This window comes from Halichoerus grypus, chromosome 7 (genome assembly GCF_964656455.1).
Source record: "Halichoerus grypus chromosome 7, mHalGry1.hap1.1, whole genome shotgun sequence".
NCBI lineage: Eukaryota > Metazoa > Chordata > Mammalia > Carnivora > Phocidae > Halichoerus > Halichoerus grypus.
In genome coordinates this window covers 64,145,418-64,164,886 of record NC_135718.1, presented here as the reverse complement: position 1 = coordinate 64,164,886, position 19,469 = coordinate 64,145,418, and the positions used below count along the sequence as shown (strand labels likewise).

At 42.1% G+C, this 19,469-nt stretch overlaps 1 protein-coding gene across 1 annotated transcript in view; it reads right to left on the bottom strand.

Moving 5' to 3' along the window:
* The window catches only part of ANK3 (ankyrin 3), a 333,563-nt gene that overhangs the window by 167,983 nt on the left and 146,111 nt on the right, over window positions 1-19,469 (bottom strand). The gene's annotated exons all lie outside the window — the stretch shown is intronic.

The following is a 19,469-nucleotide window of genomic DNA, read 5'->3' as shown; positions in this document are numbered from 1 at the left end:
ATTCTGGAGAAAGTTCCATGTGCGCTCGAGAAGAATGAGTATTCTGTTGTTTTAGGGTGGAATGTTCTGTAAATATCTATGAGGTCCATCTGGTCCAATGTATCATTCAAAGCTCTTGTTTCCTTGTTGATTTTCTGCTTAGATGATCTGTCCATTGCTGAGAGTGGAGTATTGAGGTCTCCTACAATTAATGTATTGTTATCAATATGACTCTATTTTGGTTAACAGTTGGCTTATGTAGATGGCTGCTCCCATGTTGGGGGCATAGATATTTACAATTGTTAGATCTTCTTGTTGGATAGACCCTTTAAGAATGATATAGTGTCCTTCTGTGTCTCTTATTACAGACTTTAGTTTAAAATCTAATTTGTCTGATATAAGAATTGCTACCCCAGCTTTCTTTTGAGGTCCGCTGGCATGGAAGATGGATCTCCATCCCTTCACTTTCAGTCTGGATGTATCTTTAGGTTCAAAATGAGTCTCTTGTAGACAGCATATGGATGGGTCCTGTCTTTTTATCCAATCTGCAACCCTGTGCCGTTTTATGGGAGCGTTTAGGCCATTCATATTGAGAGTGATTATTGAAAGATATGAATTAATTGTCATCATGTTGCCTGTGAAGACATTGTTTTTATAGATTGTCCCTGTAAATTTCTGTTGTATATCACTCTTGGGGTCTTTCTCCTTTTATAGAACCCCCCTTAATATTTCTTGCAGGGCCAGCTTAGTGGTCACATATTCTTTCAACTTCTGCCAGTCGTGGAAGTTCTGCATCTCTCCATCCATTCTAAATGAAAGCCTTGCCGGATAAAGTATTCTTGGCTGCATGTTCTTCTCATTTAGTACCCTGAATATGTCTTGCCAGGCCTTTCTGGCTTGCCAGGTCTCTGTGGATAGGTCTGACATTATTCTGATGTTCCTCCCTCTGTATGTAAGGAATCTCTTCCCCCTAACTGCCTTAAGATGGTTTCCTTGGTTCTAAGATTTGCAAGTTTTACTATTACATGCCGGGGTGTTGGCCTGTTTTCCTTGATCTTAGGAGGGGTCCTCTCTGCCTCTAGGACTCGAATGTTTGTTTCATTCCCCAGGTTAGGGGAGTTCTCAGCTACAATTTGCTCAAATACATCTTCTAGCCCTCTCTCTCTCTCCACTCCCTCCGGGATTCCAATTATTCTGACATTGGAACGCCTCATGGTGTCACTTATTTCTCTGATTCTATTTTCATGGATTCTGAGTTGTTTTTCCCTGGCCTCCTCTTTTCCCTTTTTATCTATTATACTGTCTTCCAGATCGCTTATTCTCTCTTCTGTCTCAGTTACCCTAGCTGTTAGATTATCTAGATTGGATTGGATCTCATTGATAGCATTTTTAAGTTCTGCCAATTCACCTTTTATTTCTGCCCTTAGAGACTCTATGTTGCCATTAATTGATTTCTCCATTCTAGCCACTGTCTTCACAATTGCTAGCTTGAATTCCATCTCCGACATCTTGGTTATATCTGCATCCATTTGTAAATCTGCAGCATAAGTAATAATCTCTGAGTCTTTTCTGTTTTGGGGGCTCCTCCTCCTAGTCATTCTGTTGATGGGTGTTTGAGGGAATGTATAGAGTCCAAATTATTGACCAGAACCCAAGCAAGATGCACCTGTTTTCTTAGGACCTTAGGGTTGCTGGCCTCTTGTTTTCCCAGCCTGTCTTCTACGGGAGGGGCCTGCCGCACTGTTACTCAGGCAACCCTGTTTGGGCGGAGTTGCCCCACCCCCCTGTGGCGGGGGGATGGGCTCAGTGGGAATCAGTCTTTGGGGCTTTTGTTCTCTGGCGCCTTTCCCTGGCGGCTTTCCACGTCTCTTCCGCGAGTCAGAGCAGAAGAGACCGTTTCCAACCCTCTGCTTCAGAGCAGAGAGACCGCAGTCTGTTCTTCAGTGAGCTCTCCAGGCCACACTGTCTCCGTTTCTGTCCGTGCTGCTATAAACTGCAGCGGCCTGGGTTGTGTGCCCCTCCGCAGCACCCCCAGTCCTGCCTCCAGGTCGGGGCACATCTCTGCCCTTTGTGCTTCTAAAACCGCCAGCTGCTCCCAATTCGCGTGCGTGCGCGCGCGACTCCGCCACTTGGGGTTCCCACCCCGGGGGTTGCAGTTCACCGGCGGGACACGGCGCACCGGGTTTCCGTCTCGGAGGCTGCAGTTCGTGTGCGCGTGACCGTCGCTCCAGGTTTCTGTCCGGGGGGCTGCGGTTCGTGTGCGCGCGACCCCGCCGGTCTGGTTTTCCACCCCGGGGGCTGCCCTAAAGTCCTTTCCCGAGCTACCGGTCTGCGAGTCTGTGCCTGTCCGCAGCGCGCGAGGCTGTCACTCACCGGCGGTGCTGGATCCCCACAGCCAGGCACCCTCCCGCTGCCGTTTATCCTCTGACATCTGCCCGCAGAATCACGGATCTCCGCTTCGTACCTCAAAACCAACTGCCTGCGATATTCTGTTTGTAGAGATCCAGATCTTCTTACATCTCAGGCTGGTTTCGTGGGTGCTCAGAGTGGTCTGGTAGATATCCAGCTCAATTCCGGGGACCAGTTGAAATAGGGTCCCCTACTCCTCCGCCATCTTTCCCCCCTCCTATACATACATTTTTTTAAAAAGATTTTATTTATTCACTTGAGAGAGCACGAGCAGGGGGAGAGGCAGAAGGAGAGGGACAAGTACACTCCCCACTGAGCAGGGAGCCTGATGTGGGGTTCAATCCCAGGACCCTGAGATCATGACCTAAGCCAAAGTCAGATGCTCAACCAACTGAGCCACCCAGGTGCCCCTATACCACATCTTCTTTATCCATTCATTTATTGATGGATACTTGGGCTGCTTCCATAATTTGGCTATTGTAAATAATGCTGCAATAAACATGGGGGTGCATATATCTTTTCCAATTAGAGTTTTCATATTCTTTGGGTAGACTCAGTATGACTGGATCATACAGTGATTCTATTTTTAATTTTTTGAGGAACCTCCATACTGTCTTCCACAGTGGCTGCACCAGTTTGCATTCCTTCCAACAGTGCCCAAGGCATTCCGCACCAGTTTGCATTCCTTCCAACAGTGCCCAAGGGATTCTTTTCCTCCACACCCTCACCAACACTCGTTTCTTGTGTTTTTGATTCTAGCCATTCTGACAGGTGTGAGGTGGTATCTCATTGTAGTTTTATTTGCATTTCCCTGATGATGAGATGTTGAGCATTTTTCATGTGTCTGTTGGCCAACTGGATGTCTTTGGAGAAATGTCTGTTCATGTTTTCTGCCCATTTTTTAATTGGATTATTTGTTTTTTGGTGTTGAGGTATAAATTTTTTATATATTTTGGATACTCACCCTTTATCAGAGATATCATTTGCAAACATTTTCTCCCATCCAGTAGGTTGACTTCTAGTTTTGTTGTTTACTTTTCTATGCAGAAGTTTGTTATTTTGATGTAGTCCCAATAGTTTATTTTTGCTTTTGTTACCCTTGCCCCAGGTGATGTATCTAGAAAAATATTGCTAGGGCCAATGTTGGAGAAATTATTGCCTGTGTTCTCTTCCAGGATTTTTATGGTTTCAAGTCTCACATTTATGCCCTTAATTTTTGAGTTTATTTTTGTGTATGTTGTAAGAAAGTACTCCAGGTTTATTCTTCTGCATGTAGCTGTCCAGTTTTTCCAGTACCATTTGTTGAAGAGACTGTATTTTTCCCATTGCATATTCTTGCCTCCTTTGTCGAAGATGAATTGACCATATAATTGTGGATTTATTTCTGGGATCTCTGTTCTGTTTCATTGATATGTGTGTCTATTTTGGTGCCAGTACCATACTGTTTTGATTACTACAGCTTTGTAGGATATCTTGAAATCTGGGATTGTGATACCTTCAGTTTTTTTGTTTTTTTGTTTTTTTTCTTTTTTTCTTTTTCAAGATTACTTTGGCTATTCAGGGTCTTTTGTGGTTCCAGACAAATGTTAGGATTGTTTGCTCTAGTTCTGTGAAAGATGCTGTTGGTATTTTGATAGGGACTGCATTAAATCCAGAGATTGCTTTGGGTAATATGGACATTTTAACAATATTTATTCTTCCAATCCATGAGCATGGAATATCTTCCCATTTGTTTGTGTTGTCTTCTATATATATGTTTTATAGTTTTCAGAGTATAGCTCTTTCACCTTCTTAAATTTATTCCTAGGAATTTTATTATTTTTGGTGCAAACACTATCCCAATGTTTGTTTTTATAAATGTTAGTGCTAAGACATCTTGTCTGCATAAATAAGTAGATGGACTTTTGTTAAAGCAGGTTCACTAATTCTTTGAACTCCTGAATTACATGCCAAAATAGCCTAATGTTTCACCAAAGATTTTTTTCAGTGATGCATCATAAGACAACTCTATTAGGTCCTTCATTTTTGTTGGCGGCAGGATTTCTACCCAACCAATGAGCACAAGAATTTGTTATTCGATCATTAGAGTCACATAGTTGTTAACGTGACACCGATATCCTGAACTCTTCCCCTTGCTCCACTCTGTCCCCCTTTATCCCCAGGTTTTGCACCCTGCGGCCAGGTATCTGAGAGTTGGTTAGGTCTTTCTTTGGTGCTAGGGTAGAAGGACTTTCTAGATTGTATGAGCAGATCTTGAAAATAACCCTAAATATCCTAATGTATAATCAGTGAGGTGCAATCCTATTTCTAACCTACCAGCCACATCTCAGAATTAAAATTCCTTAAAAAATGAAATTTGAATCACAAGCATTACATGACTTCATTTGATCATGCTGTGAGCATGTTCAAATATTCTGCCTTTTATGCTGATTTAAAACATTTGCTCTTATAAACTAAAGCAATGTATAGATTTTTAAGTTGGAAATAGCATTTTGCTAATAAAATAGGATAAAATCAAATCTGAGAACAGATTAAAAAAAAAAACCACCATGATGTCCAAGTATCTTCCCAATAATGTAAAACCTGAACATATCTGAAGGAGAAATAATAATTACATCTACCTTCCACCACACACACAAAAACATTCCACACAGACCCTGTCATGCAGTGATTGTCTTCCATGAACTGAAAGGTCAAATCTTTCTTTCATTTTCTCATAAGTAGACTCTAAGACACAAGAGGTGACAGAATATGTTCAGACATGTTCAAACTATGGACGCACAGAAAAAATAATTATTTTAGCCCAACTCATTTATCCTTGAAAATTATCTTCCCCAAAGCAAACTGCTATATACTGAATGCAAAGTATTTGGCTAGCTGAGAGCAAAATCGTGACCCCTCAATCCTTTGAGACATACTGTTCCTTATAGACGTACATTTTTACCCATTTCATTTTTTTAAAAAAGTTTTAATTATGGAAAATTTCAAACCTATTTCAGACTAAAGCAGCCTGAATAGAGTAATGAGTCTCTTGGTGTCTGGTGCTCAGCATCAACTGTCACCTCCTGATCAAGCTTGATTCATCCACACCCCTGACCTTTTCTCCTCTCTTAGATTATTGTGAAGCCAATCCAAGCTATGATATCATTTGATCCTCACAACTACCCCTATACAAAATGTATAATCTTCATGTGATAAATGAAGACTCTAAGGCTTCCAGCAGGTTCAATGACTCACCCAAGGCGGCACAAGCTGACTGCAGAACTCGACCAGACGGTGCGGGGCAGACAAGGCGTGTCTTGGGAGGAGTTATTACAACAAAGCCCCTCTGTTCAAACTTTCAGCCACCCTGAGCCTTCCTTTATCTACATTCTGCAGCTGCTGCCTCTGATCTCTGGTGTTTATTTATTAAAAACTCATAGACTCTAGAGACTCAGCTGGGGAAGGTAATTTTTTCATCAGCGTAAGAGCTGTGAAGTGCCATTGTTCCTACTATCACCTGGTTTCAATGATCAAGTCAGCTGCTTCCCCAGGGTAAGATCTTCAGTTCCCAGCTAACTGCAAAGAGCTACCTGAAGCATGGCTCTTTCAACTGGACTTTTACTTGCAGTATTTTTAACATTGATCGCGAGTGGCTGACTCCTTTGGATCTTCCGCATATTTGCTCTGCAACTTTTCAAAAGTGCATGACTTCAAATAGCCCGGATCCCAGCAGGAGAGCTGCCTCATCTGGAAGCTGTACAAGATGTCACGACGGCCTGGCCTGGCTATGGGGACATTCACAGGTCAGTGGAGAACTGGTGCCCAGAGTTAATGCAAGGTCTTTAGCGTCACGGCTTTTAAGGTGACAAAGAAGACAGCTCACCAGCCGACCTGCAGTGAGACTGAAAGGTATCTGCTGTGTACTGCTTCACACTTAGCTCAGTTGTTTTTGTTTTTGTTTTTTTTAAAGGGGGGGGGGTGGAATTAGCCGGCACTGACTTAATACCTATATTTTGGACAAAAAATTAAATATTTAAATTTCCAGGGCAACTGGGTGGCTCAGTCGGTTAAGCGTCTGCCTTTGGCTCAGGTCATGATCCCAGGGTCCTGGGATCGAGTCCCGCATCGGGCTCCCTGCTCAGCGGAGAGCCTGCTTCTCCCTCTCCCTCTGTCCTTCTTGTATTCTCTCTCTCAAATAAATAAATAAATAAAAATAATAAAAATAAAATAAATAAAAAACCTTTAAAAAAATTTGAATTTCAAACTAGTTTCTTTTGTTTTGAAATGGGTGAGGCTTATCATTCACGCACCTGAAGCACCGTTCTGATTATGAAGCCCTGTGTTCGAGGACCTTCCATAACTGCCACTCGTTCTCTGGCCAAGCCTCAGTTCCCAGGGTTAGCACAGGCAGCCTTCCCCGAGTGCCCCTCCCTCCTATCCCCCTCCACAAACTCTCTGCAGCACTTTGTCGTCTTGCTTCTCTGCATTGCCCACACGGGGTACCTGCATGGAGTTCCCTTTCCACTTTCTCCAAGATTCCAATGTGTACCGTTTCAAAGTCCTGTGTTCTTAGGAAGCTTTTCCAAAATTGGACACAAGCATCCTATTTGCAGGGCGTCTGCCTTGTTTTATCTGCACTTCTTTTGGGGAACTCTAACTTTTTACTGAGTGTCTTAGTCCTTTGTGAACAGGTATTATCCTTTCAACGAGACTGCTTCTGAGCACAAGGCTACTAGTTTAAGGGATATTTGACACTCTCAGAGAAGGTAACTCAGTACTGTATCTGTGATAGTTGCTTAATAAAAATGAGTAAATGAACGCATGGAGAGACCAAATGAATGGGTTTTGGCACTAGTCTTTCAAAAAAGGTTTTCTAGTTAGTTGGTTAAAAATTCCTTTCCTTGTTACCTTTTTAAGACTAGACTCATTTTGTACTTCAGGAGTGTTAGATTTTGTCTTTCTTTCCAGAAAAATAAAATTCTCAATGAATAAATGATTTAAAAAATGTGACAAAAGGGGGCGCCTGGGTGGCTCAGTTGGTTGAGCGACTGCCTTCGGCTCAGGTCATGATCCTGGAGTCCCTGGATCGAGTCCCGCATCGGGCTCCCTGCTCGGCGGGGAGTCTGTTTCTCCCTCTGACCCTCCCCCCTCTCATGTGCTTTCTCTCTCTCATTCTCTCTCTCTCAAATAAATAAATAAAATCTTTAAAAAAAAAAATGTGACAAAAGACTATGACGAGTCTTTTCAGCTCTCAGAGTAAGAAAAATACCAGAGGAGTTGTTCTAAATAAGATATTTTCCTCTTACTTAGAATACTATAAGCTTAAAAGGCTAAAGGGAGCTCTTGTGGATCCCGTGCTTTGGAACACAGTGGTGATCAGGCGTACTCCTTTCCCTAAAACTAGAGCAGTGTTTTTTTCCAATATAAAATGAGGATTCTAACCTGCTCCCAGCCCCTAGAAATTTACAGTTAATATACAGGGTTACTTAGAATGGGTCTAGGACCAAAAAGCAGTTCTTCAGCTGCATATGACAGTGTCGACCTCCGGTCGGCAAATACTTGACCCAGGCAATTCCCAGGGCGCCAGGGAGGCTGTCTCATGAATGGTGGTGGCATGTGTGCTTGGGCAGCAGAGCGGGAGAGAGGGATGCTGAGTTGCCATAGTAACATTATGGGAGGGAAGTGAAATTGCACAGGGTTCGTTTTTTTTTCCAATTCCCCTGATTTTTAAAGCACTAACATAATGAACAAGTATTCCCTTGGGGAGAATTCTGAAGCAAAGCCAACTGGCTCATCCAGATCTCATATTTCACCTCAGTGACAGTAATCTTATTACTGAGGTGGGAAACTGTACTTTACTGGCTGGACAAAATGCTCTCTTGTGTTAGCCTAAGAGCAAAACCTTGTACACTCGAAGGTCAAAAAGGCTTTCTTTCAGGTCCTGTTTTGCTGAAAAGCATGGAACAGGACACAAAGGCATCACACCTGAGAATACTGCGCCCAGAATATGTTCTTAACAGACTGAATTTGCTCAAAGCCAATACTGAAATGATAAATCCATGCCTTGGGAAATACTTTTAAAAATGGACATTTATTTTGACTTATATTCTGTAGGTTCCTTTCTTTCCTTCCCTGTAAGCAAAAAAAAAAAAAAAAAAAAAAAAATCTCACCCTAGAGAAGAAAAAGGAAATCAAGCAGAGAGAACTCTTTTCCTTTATCATGGATGTAAAACAGGATGTGATATTTAATTGAAAACTGAAAACAATGAAACAAAAAGCAGGTACTACTCAGGGAGGGGAGAGTTATCACACAGCTAGAGAGAAGTAAAAGGGCAGCAACTGCAGTCCAACAGTAATGCTATTCTCATATCTGTATACTTTTACCAAAAATTCTGACTGTATCCTCATTCTGTGTGTGTTCAGTGGTGGTAGATTTGGCCTAGGAGGGAGTGCTATTACATTTTTTGAAACCCCCCTGTTGTTTCAGGCACATTATATTTGTGATCTTATTGAGTCTTTACAACTTACGAGGAAGGCAACAGAAGTTCCATTTTTAGATGAGAAAGCTGCTCCAGAGGATGGATGTACCTCTTCAAGGTCATGCGCAAGCAAATGGCTGGACTCAGAATTTATACTTCGCCTCGCCTCCATCTGAGGGATCGGATTCCCTCTACTGTAAGACAATCTCCTTTTAAGATCTAGAATTCATTTCCACCATTTATGTATAGGAGAGAGAAGTATCTCTTTCTAATTCCCTTCCTTGCTGTCCCTGTCATACATTCTATATATTTAAATTAAACTAAAAAAGGCAAAGTCCTTCTGTTGTTCTCTCTGCTTAGACAACCATGTGTTTCTCTCTTGAGCCTAGATCACACACTCTTATGCTATTTGTTGTCTATTTCCCCACTCTGTTCTTTGTGGGTTTTTTTTTTTTTTTTTAAGATTTTATTTATTTATTTGACAGAGACATAGCAAAGAGGGAACATAAGCAGGGGGAGTGGGAGAGGGAGAAGCAGGCTTCCCGCTGAGCAGGGAGCCCGATGTGTGGTTCGATCCCACTGGGATCATGACCTGAGCCGAAGGCAGACATTTAACTGACTGAGCCACCCAGGTACCTCTGGCCTCCAGTGTTTCTGATAAGAAGTTAGATCACAGTCTCATCGTTGTTTTTCCATTTATAATGCGTCTTCTTCTCTGGCTGTCTACATTTTTTTCTCTTTGACATTTAGCAGCTTCACTATGATGTGCCTCTGTGTGGCTTTCTTTGTATTTATCCTCCATGGGGTGTGCTAAGTTTCCTGGGTCCAGGGATTGCAGTTTATGATTGAAGTGGAAATCTTTTCTACTCCATTCTCTTTCTCCTCAGCTTCTTGGGCTGCATCGTATGTATTTAGTCAGCTTGCTAGTATTCCATAGGTTGTTGATATGGTGTTAATTTGATTTTTAATCTTTTTCCTTTCTGTTCTACAGTTTGGATGATTTTTACAACTTGTCTTCAAGTTCACCAATTCTTTCTCCCTTTGTATTCAATCTGTTCTTTATCCCATCCAGTTAATTTTTTTTTAATTTTAGATATTGTTTAGTTCTACGATTTTTTTAAGATTTCCTTATTTCTCCTGAAAATGTTTTTTGCCTTACTCATTATATCTTTTCCTTCAGATCTTTAACATATTATCATAGTTATTTTAAAGTCTATTAATTCCAACATCTGAGTCATCTATGGTTCTGTTTTTATTACATAACTTTTCCTTTGGACTGCAAGTCAGAATTTTTTGCCTCTCATGTATACTACTAATTTTTAAATTATATGTTAAATTTAATTTAAATACTGGATATTGTGAATAATATGCTATAAAGACTCTGATCTTTTAGGGACTTCGTTTTAGGTTTTCAATGGCAGGTCTGTTTCAGTTTTGTCCTTATTCCAAGAGTAAGTTTGGACTTGGGACACAGTCATAACTTCTAAGATGCAGTCCTTGTAGAGTTAATAAAAAACCAAAGATATTTACCAAGCCTCCCTGATATGGTGATTGTCCTCCTTGCAAAAGGCCCTGCTGAACTTTCTTCTCAGCTTTCCATTTTTTTTTTTACTTGTTATTTCCCTCTGTCCTCCTTGGTGTTTCAACGCCCCCAACATACATACTTCAGGGCTCAGCCAAGGATTGTGGGGAGTTATTATATTGACTTCAGCGCTTTATTTGTGGTTCCCTCCTTTCAGTCATTCCTCCCTGAATATCCAGCCACTCTTACAGCCCCAAACTTGATCCTCTGACCTCAAGACAATAACACTGTGACTTTCTCCATGAATTGTATCACAGTACCTGCCATATAAATATAGATCTCATCTTACGTTATTTAGTTCTTTCAAAAGTTGAATTCACTCCAATTTATGCCAAGTTTTGATTACTTTTCAGTGCCTCCAAAGAAGTTTTTTAAAAACTATTTTTCCAGAGATTATGATTTTTATCAGCAGGAGGTTTAGTTCAATATAAAATACTCCATCATTACTTGAAGTCAAAACTCTAATACAGTTGAGTAAAAACATGAATATGTGACTTCTACACACTATACCATCATAGTTTATATTTGTTTCTATCACACACTACTTTGGGAATATTCCTTCTATAAATAGGTAAGAGACTTCTTGAATTTTCAGTAGGTAGAAACTGAATACCTTATTATAAAATATGATTTTAAACACATAAAGTTGCTTTTTATATAGTTCTTAGAAGATGTCACATGGAAAAAATTCAAATTAAAGTTGACACTTTAAAAAAGCAATAATGACTTATTTATTTACCGTATCTTTCCTTTGGGAAGGAGAATAATTAAATATGCTTACCATTGATAACTATAGAATACTTGTGTGCCTAATGGATGTCGAGTTATTTAAAAGAAATAGGATGTGAGCATTACTGACATACATCACAAGAAAATAGGAGAAAGAGTAGAGTACCCTCTGGGCACCAGCACTTAGAACCACACAGGAATTAATGTAAATAATACCTGTCCTGAGCCTGCTTTGTAGATTCTTCACGAGAGCCTGGCTTCAGTGTCACACAAAATTTACCCAATAGTTTTATATCTCTAATTTGGTAAGGGAAATGGGGTTTCCAATATGCTGTAAAATCATTAGGAGAGAGAGAAATAGAGAGAGAGAGACAGAGGGGGAGAACATGCTCCTGTCATGTTCTCAGAACTCTTTGCAACTCTCAAAAGCATTCTTTCCTTTAAAGAGATTTTCATGTTTTGAAAGCTAAGGGCATTTCATGATTAATTGTACTTTCCTTTTTTTTAATATTAAGACTTAATTTTTTTAGAGCGGTTTAAGGTTCACAGTAACATTTAGGGGGAAGGTGACATTGCCCTTCTTTGAATCCAAATAAATTTCAATTAACTTTTAATATTTCTGATGTAAAAATTAAAAATTAATTTATTTTTGAATGACATAAATAGTATCAAATTAATCTTGATTAATGTAGAAACCCAGAGTATTTTGCATTATTTCACATGCTCTAGTCAACATGTCTATGTTGGAACTCTAAGGAGAAAGTATTGTATTAGAATTTTCTCTTTGATGGAGACTATTTTATGACCATAAAATATTTAATATTTTCTTCAAGGATTTATTTTTAGGTAGGGCAGTACACCTCTGGAAATAAAATAGAAAGTAAAAGTCAATACCAATATTACTCTTCTCTTTGTATTTAACCTGTAAAATAGAACCAGTTGCATTTCTGGGAAAGGACAAGCTAAAATTACAGGGCACCCAAGTGTCCCCTGACACCTTCCCAGAATAGTAAGAATTTAACAACCGACAGATTTGAGGTATTCTGAAAACCCCTTATGTACTTGCACACAAATATCTCTTCATTCTTATAAATCAGTTGGAAGCCATTAACTTCAGGGAGCAAAATTACATTACCAAAGGATCAGTATAAAGCGAAGAAAATTAAGACCTTTTGGCAAATTAACACTAAGGAGAGTATCTTTTCTTTTTATACATTCAGCAAATACTTACTAAACACCTGGTATATGCCAGGAAGTACGCTAAGTGGTACAGATACTGAGATGAATGTGTCCGTCTGAGTGCCAAGGTGGAGCCTTGGATGTGATGTGGTAGCAACGGGATTGTGTGAGGATGCGGGCAGCGGCACCTGCTAGGACAGCCGGAAGCTGGGAGAGGCGTGATTAGAGCGGCATTCTGGGAATCAGAGCACTGGTATTACTGACTCTACCTGGAACTCGGCCATCTTTTCTGAAGCCCTAAATACAAGCACAGCTGCCTTTACTATTGGGTAGAGAAGAGCCAGTGAAAAGAGAGAACTCGGAAGATGATACGAAGCCTTAAAATGGTTCTGATTCGGGTCCACATTGAGTCTTTGATTTGGCTGTGAATTGATGCAAAGGAGAAGGAAAATGACAAGATACCACCCATTGCAAAGTATCTTCCTTCAAGAAGTATACATGCTAGCTTTACACAGAGCTAGAGTTAAAGGAAAAATAAAAAAACAAACCAGCAGGCTATCACAAGTAGCCATTCTTTGCAAAGCATTTGTCTATAAATAAAGCTATTAAAATCTTACTGAAAAAAATGAACGAATTTCAAAAATTATTTTAAAATTAGGATCTGCATATAGACCAGACTGGAAAAATCTGCCTTGATATATGTTTATATCTCAGCACATTTGCCACCATTATTACAGAGATACTTGAGGTACCTACTCCTGTCTATTCTACGGGAGAATAAGATAACAAGCCAGTTGACATCAGTCCATTAAGAGGCTGAGAAAATAGGAGAAGCTTTCTTGAAATGAACTAAATAGAAAAAGGACCACAGGCTTTGTGGTTCATCAGATCCTAGCTAAACGCTTTTAGGAACATTCATGTATAAGCCTCTTCCCCAGCATCCCCCCAACTTTACCGAAATAAAATTGACCTGGAACATTGTGTAGGTTTAGGTTATACCACATGATGATCTGGCACATACATAGTGAAATGCTTACCATGATAAGGTTACTTAACACATTCTTCACCTCACATAATTTTTGCTCTTGTTATGGTCAAAATACTAAAGGTCCACTTTCATAGCACCTTTTGCATATACGATACTGGATTGTTAGCTATAGTCACCAAGATAAACCTTAGATACCTGAATAGATACACCTCATAACTGGTACTCTCTGCACCCTCTGACTAACATCTCCCCATTTCCTCTACCTCTCAGCCTCTGGCAACCACCTTTCTACCGTTTCTGTGGGTGTGATGTTTTTAGATTCCACATCTAAATGATGACATGCAGTATTTGTCTTTCTCTGTCTGACTTATTTCACCTCCTATAATGCACTCAAGGTCCACTCATGTTGTTGCAAGTGGCAGGATTTCCCTTTATGTTTATGGCTGAATAATATTCCACAACTTGGAAATGCAGTTTAAATGCTGTATTACAGCTTTATCAATTAATCAATAGAACTCTAGTGACTTCTTTTTTTGCATAAAACCACTGGGTGCTTTTTCTTTAATATTTTTTCTTAAAAAACTCCAATTTCTGTTCTCTAGGGGCACCTGCTTCTTTGTCTAGTTTCTTCCCCCTCCTGACCCTTACAACTCTGCGGATTTGGGGGGTGGTGTCAGGAAGTCAGTTTGTTAAGTCCTCGGGTAAATTTCTCTTCTCCTTCTGGGACTCAGTGATGGGTAGATTGTTTTCACATAGTGGTGCCTTTTTAGTCCTGCGGGTTTTCTTCATTCCTTTTCATTTTTTTCCCTTTTGCTCCTCTGACTGGATAATTTCAAAGGCCCTTGCTTCTGCTTGATCCGCTCTGCTGTTGGAGCGCTCTATTGTGGTCTTTGGTTCTGTCACTGTCTTCTTTAGCTCCAAATTTCTGCTTGGTTCTCTTTTTATATTTTCTATCTCTGTTGAACTTTTCATTTTGTTCTTGAATTTTTCCCCTAATTTCATTAAGTTGTTTTACTATGTTTTCTTATAGCTCTCTGAGCATCTTTAGAACAATTATTTTGACTCCTTTGTCAGGCAATTCTGACATCGTCATTTCTTTGGGGTCACTTACTGGAAGCTTCCTGTGTTCCTTTGGTGGTATTGGGTTGCCCTGATTCTTCAAGATCCCTGTAGTCTTGCATATAGATGTCTGCACATTTAAAGAAGCAGTCACCTCTAGCAGACTTGATGAGTTGACCTAGCTATGGAAAGACCTTCACCCGTGGGTGGGGGCATGCTGGAGTGTGCTATAAGCCCCGGGACAAGGTGGCAGCCATTTATGTGTGTCCAAACGCGGGGGTGTGTCCCAGGGGTATATGATGTCTCATCCGCTCAGGCCACTCAGCTCCACAACACTGACAACTGCGTGGTTCTTGGTGAGCACTGTGGGGGGTCGGCAGTGGCTACAAGGGTTGTTGGAGTCGTCCGCGGCACCTCCAGGGCCAGTGGCCAGGGGCTGGGGCGCGCAGTAGTGGTGGCCGGAGCTGGTGGTGTGCACACAGCAGCAGGGGCCAGCCGCGGGTCTATGTAGTGGTGGGGGCTGGCTGCAAACATACACAGAGTGGTGGGGGCCAGGGCCAGCTGCAGGTGCACCAGCAGCTGTGGGGACCATGGCTGTCCGTGTGTCTTACTGTGGCTGCAAGGCCTCACCATGGCAGGCACAGCACAGCGGAGGCTGGCGTGGGGGGGGGTGTCAGTCAAGGGGCAGGAGGCGGGCCAGATGCAGCCCTCAAACAGCTGTGGGGGCCCTGCCAATAGCGTGTACTCCTGCAGCTGCAGGGTCTCCCCAAGGGTGTGGGCCTAGCCTCGGAGGCCACTGATGAGGGTCTGGTTGGGGCATACAGGTGCACCACTAGAAGGTTCCCTACACATGTGCCAAGTGGTGAAGGCCAGTGACTGGAGCAGAGCCAAATTCAGACCCACAAACCGCTGTGAGGCCCTGGCTTGTGGCGATGTGCCACAGGTACGTGGACAGCAGTGAAGGTGATGAGGATCAGGCCAGTGTGGGGAGGCGTTAGGCCCAAGTGTGCACATGGAGGTGGGGGTCCGCACGGGGTTCGTGGCTGCCATCTTGTACTGGCTGGCTGCTGGTGTGGACCCTTGGCTCTAGCAGCAGGGGGTGGAGGTAGGTGGGGGTGGGGTGTGGGCAGGGAGCAGGGAAGGGAGGACTCAGGAGTCTGGGGTCTGTGAATGTGAATATCCGCGGGGCAGAACCCAGTGAAATCTGCAGGCGGCCCGCCGGGGCTGCGCCGGCCATCGGTTACTTCGGCGGCGAGGAAGCTGCTAAGGTTGTCCCTGCTGCGTGCCTGATACGGGTAGCACCTACGTTTCTTTGTTCCTTCCTCTCTCTAGTCATCGCAGCTCTGCCAGTCTCTGGGTGGGCTCCCTTACGCGGTGTCCTGCAGGCTAGGGAAGCCGGCCACTCACCCTACTCTCCCTCTCCTGGTGAGGGACATTCTTTCAGGCTGAGGCATTCCCAGGCCGGCATCGGATGATGCAGGCAAAATGAAGCTCGTCTTCCTTCCCTTCTTCCGCAATTATTCTCAGGGTTCTGCCCTACTCCCCCCCACCCCCAGTCACTGAAGATTCTTAAGTAGACTCCTAAGCTCTCTGCTTTTCTTCGTGGATAGCTGCCTAACAATCTTCGTTGGGGGAATGGAAGCTGAGGTCTCTTACTTTACATCTTGGTAACGTCAACCTAACTTATATAACCATCTTGAATTTTACAGTAACTAATTATTCTTAGTTAACAATATCCAGTGCCCCTCCAAATGGGAGAGCTTGTAAAACCATCTGGAACAACTCCCCATCTGTGCTGGGACAGAAACTAAGACTCAGGAGGGTGAACTTGCCCAAGATCACAATTTTATTTGCAAGTCACACTTAAGACTCGAGATCAGGTCACTGAGGTAAAATAAAATGCACTCTCATTTGCTTTTCCAGCTGGTAAGATCTTGCTCAGGTCCTAGCTAAACTACTCTGAGCATAATTCAAGTTTTCTTGCTTGAATTAAAGGGCTCTAAGAGTCTGCTTTGAACCTGAGTCCTGTACTAGGTCAGCAGCCCATGCAGGGAACAGAGGGAGCTGACCAGGTCCCACGGAGTGCTGGCCCCTGAAGTGAAATCCAGGGATGTTTTCCTGTCTCTAAACATGGGGGACTGCATGTAACAGGGCAGACTACTGATGCAACAAGGTAGCCATAACAGTAATGAGTACCTGGTAAGAGGTGGATCAGTAGATAACAACATTTATTTTCCCAAGAGCTACTGGATTGAGTAGTTAAAACTTGTATTCATGAACAATTTTGTTTTCTGTTTTTAGGCTTGTCCCCAGGGCTTTCTGACATTTCAGCTGCCTCCCTCCCTTTCACCCACACACCCGATCACTACTCAGTCATTTCAGCCAGACAGAAGGGAAGCTTTGATGAGAAGAACACAGCATAGTTTACATATCTGGGGTATGTACTACACTTTCTTCAATACGGCCTGCCAGGAATTCAGCCTGTGCCTGACTCACATCCCACCCTCCCCCTACTCCCTACGGGACAACAACAGAAGCAGGACAGGCTTCTCTGTTCTCTGTTTCTGTCTCCTTCACGTTCACACGCCAGTCACATAGCACAGGAGAAAAGAAAATCCCAGCTACAACTGAATGGATGGGAAAAAGGAGTCCGCATCTTATTCCAAACCAGAGAGCCTGTCAGAACAGGGAGGCAAAATGGCAGAGAAACCAAGTTGCATCCTGAATTTGCACAGTGTGCCAAGTTGCCTACTACATTATTCCCTATCTCGGATACTTTCATCCAGAAGATTTTTATGTTTTAACCCTGGTGTCACTATATGCCCCATAAACCTGGGGCCTGAGTCCCCCAGATACCCTTTTCATCTGGTCACTGTATCAAATACAGCAAGTACGTGTTTGGTAAATGATGCAAAATGACGAAAAAGGAATTTTGCCTGTGATTGATGATTTTATCAAGGGAGAAATAAGGTAATTTCTAATCCACTTAGCCACTGAAACCCTAGCCAGATATCCAGGTATATCCCTTCAATCCCCTCTTTCCTGCTTGGCTCCAGGAGTCCTCATTCTTTTCATAAAAATTCTCCCTAGTCACAAATGATCCTTTAACTCTACATGGTAATCAAGAGGCATAAGCACTGATTCTGTCTCATTCCTTACAACCTCTTTAAATAGCCTATATTAGCGGAAGACCTCTGCCATTTAAAGCAGCAGCTCTAGCATATGGTTATGGCTTCTTATTAAATAATGCAAAGCCAATTCAAAAAGAGCTCTGTTCAATTTACTTGCCCAGCCAGACAGTCCTCTAGGGGGTCAAACTTCATCATTCTTCACTCCTCCTCTCTAGAAAGCTTGTTTCTTTTAAGGTACAGATGTAGTTATCAGGAAAAAGCAGCGTGGATCTCCTGATAAGTACCTACGGCGGGGCCGTCTTTCGGTCAGAGTACAGGGGACACACTGCCCATCGGCTTCACGAGGGGAGGGACAGTGTCTTGCAGTCTTGCTCTATCTCCTCGTCGTGTCTGCCCCACAACAGGCACCCTCAATATTGGTTGAGTGAATCAATGCAGTGAACAATAAATAAAGTAGTAAATCAAGGAGCTGCAGGAATCAAATTCAGGTTACCAGGCCAGTTATGGAAACACTAAGATCAGGATTCTTGCACGGAGGAAGCCCAGGATTGCGGGGGCTACAAACTATCCAAGACTCTTAGATAGGGGGCTGTATATAGTGAGATCACCTTGTTACTAGCCTTTGTTACCCACTCTTGCTCACACCTTATAACAAATACATGAAATGTTGAAAACGATAATCCCTTGGTCAGAAGTTTAGTGCTAATTGGACCTCTGAAGTCATCAGCAATGACTGGGACTTATTTCTGGCCGACTTTATGCCAACACAGTTTACGAACATTAACTTGATCATTGCAACAACCCTTCAAGGTGGCCATTAATTTTCTTTAATTTCAGATAGAGAAATTACATGCAGAAGATTAAACAGCTTACTGAAGTCAACTGGCTAAGGTTAGCATCTGGGATTTGAACTTGCTTCTGGGACTCAGTTCCTTCCCCTACCCACAATGCATTTCACCAAATCAAGCAGCATGCCAAACACCTAGCCCAACAGATTTGTAGTGTTTTTTTTTTTTTTTAATTTCTAAATTGCGGTAAAAAACCACACAATATAAAATGTACCCCCTTAACCATTTTAAGTACACATTTCTGTAATGTTAACTGTATTCACATGTTATGTAACATCTCTAGAAATTTTTCATCTTGTAAAATTCAAACTCTATACCTATTAAACAACACTCTTCATTTCTCTGTCCCCAAAGCCCCAGGCAAGCACCATTCTGCTTCCACTTCTATGATTTTGACCACTCTAGATACCCCATAAAATAGTGGGATCATATAGTATTATACTTTTGTGACTGGCCTCTTTCACTCAGGATGATGTCCTTAAGATTCATTCCTGTTGTAGGATAGGACAGCATTCCATCCTTTTTAAGGCTGAATAATACTCCATCGCATGTATACATAACATTTTCTTTATTCATCTGTCGATGGACACTTGGCTTGCTTCCACCTCTTAGCTATTGCGAATAATGCTGCAATTGAACACGAGTGGGCAAATATTGCTTCACGATACTGCTTTCAATACTTTTGGGTAAATACCTGGTAGAGGAACTGCTGGATGGTAGGGTGGTTCTATTTGTCACTTTCTGAGGAAGCTCCATACGTTCTTCCATAGTAGCTGCCCCATTTTCCATTTCCACCAGCAGTGTGCAAAAGCAGACAGATTTGTTTTTAAATAGAATAACTGTCAGTTGAATGTCACACTGACCAAACAGCCCAGACTGTAGTGTCAAGCAGTGACTGAATTCTTAAAAATCTAACTCAACTAAAACTCTAGACCTTAGGCCTGGTTTTTATAATTAAAGCCACACACCACTTAAACATGTATTGTAGATTTATAAATATGGATCAGCATCCCATTTTAGGACAAATAACTTTAGCAGTCATTTTCTCAGAGACTACAACAAATGAAGGAAAAGTAAAGCCAGCGTTGAGCCCGTGTGAAGGTA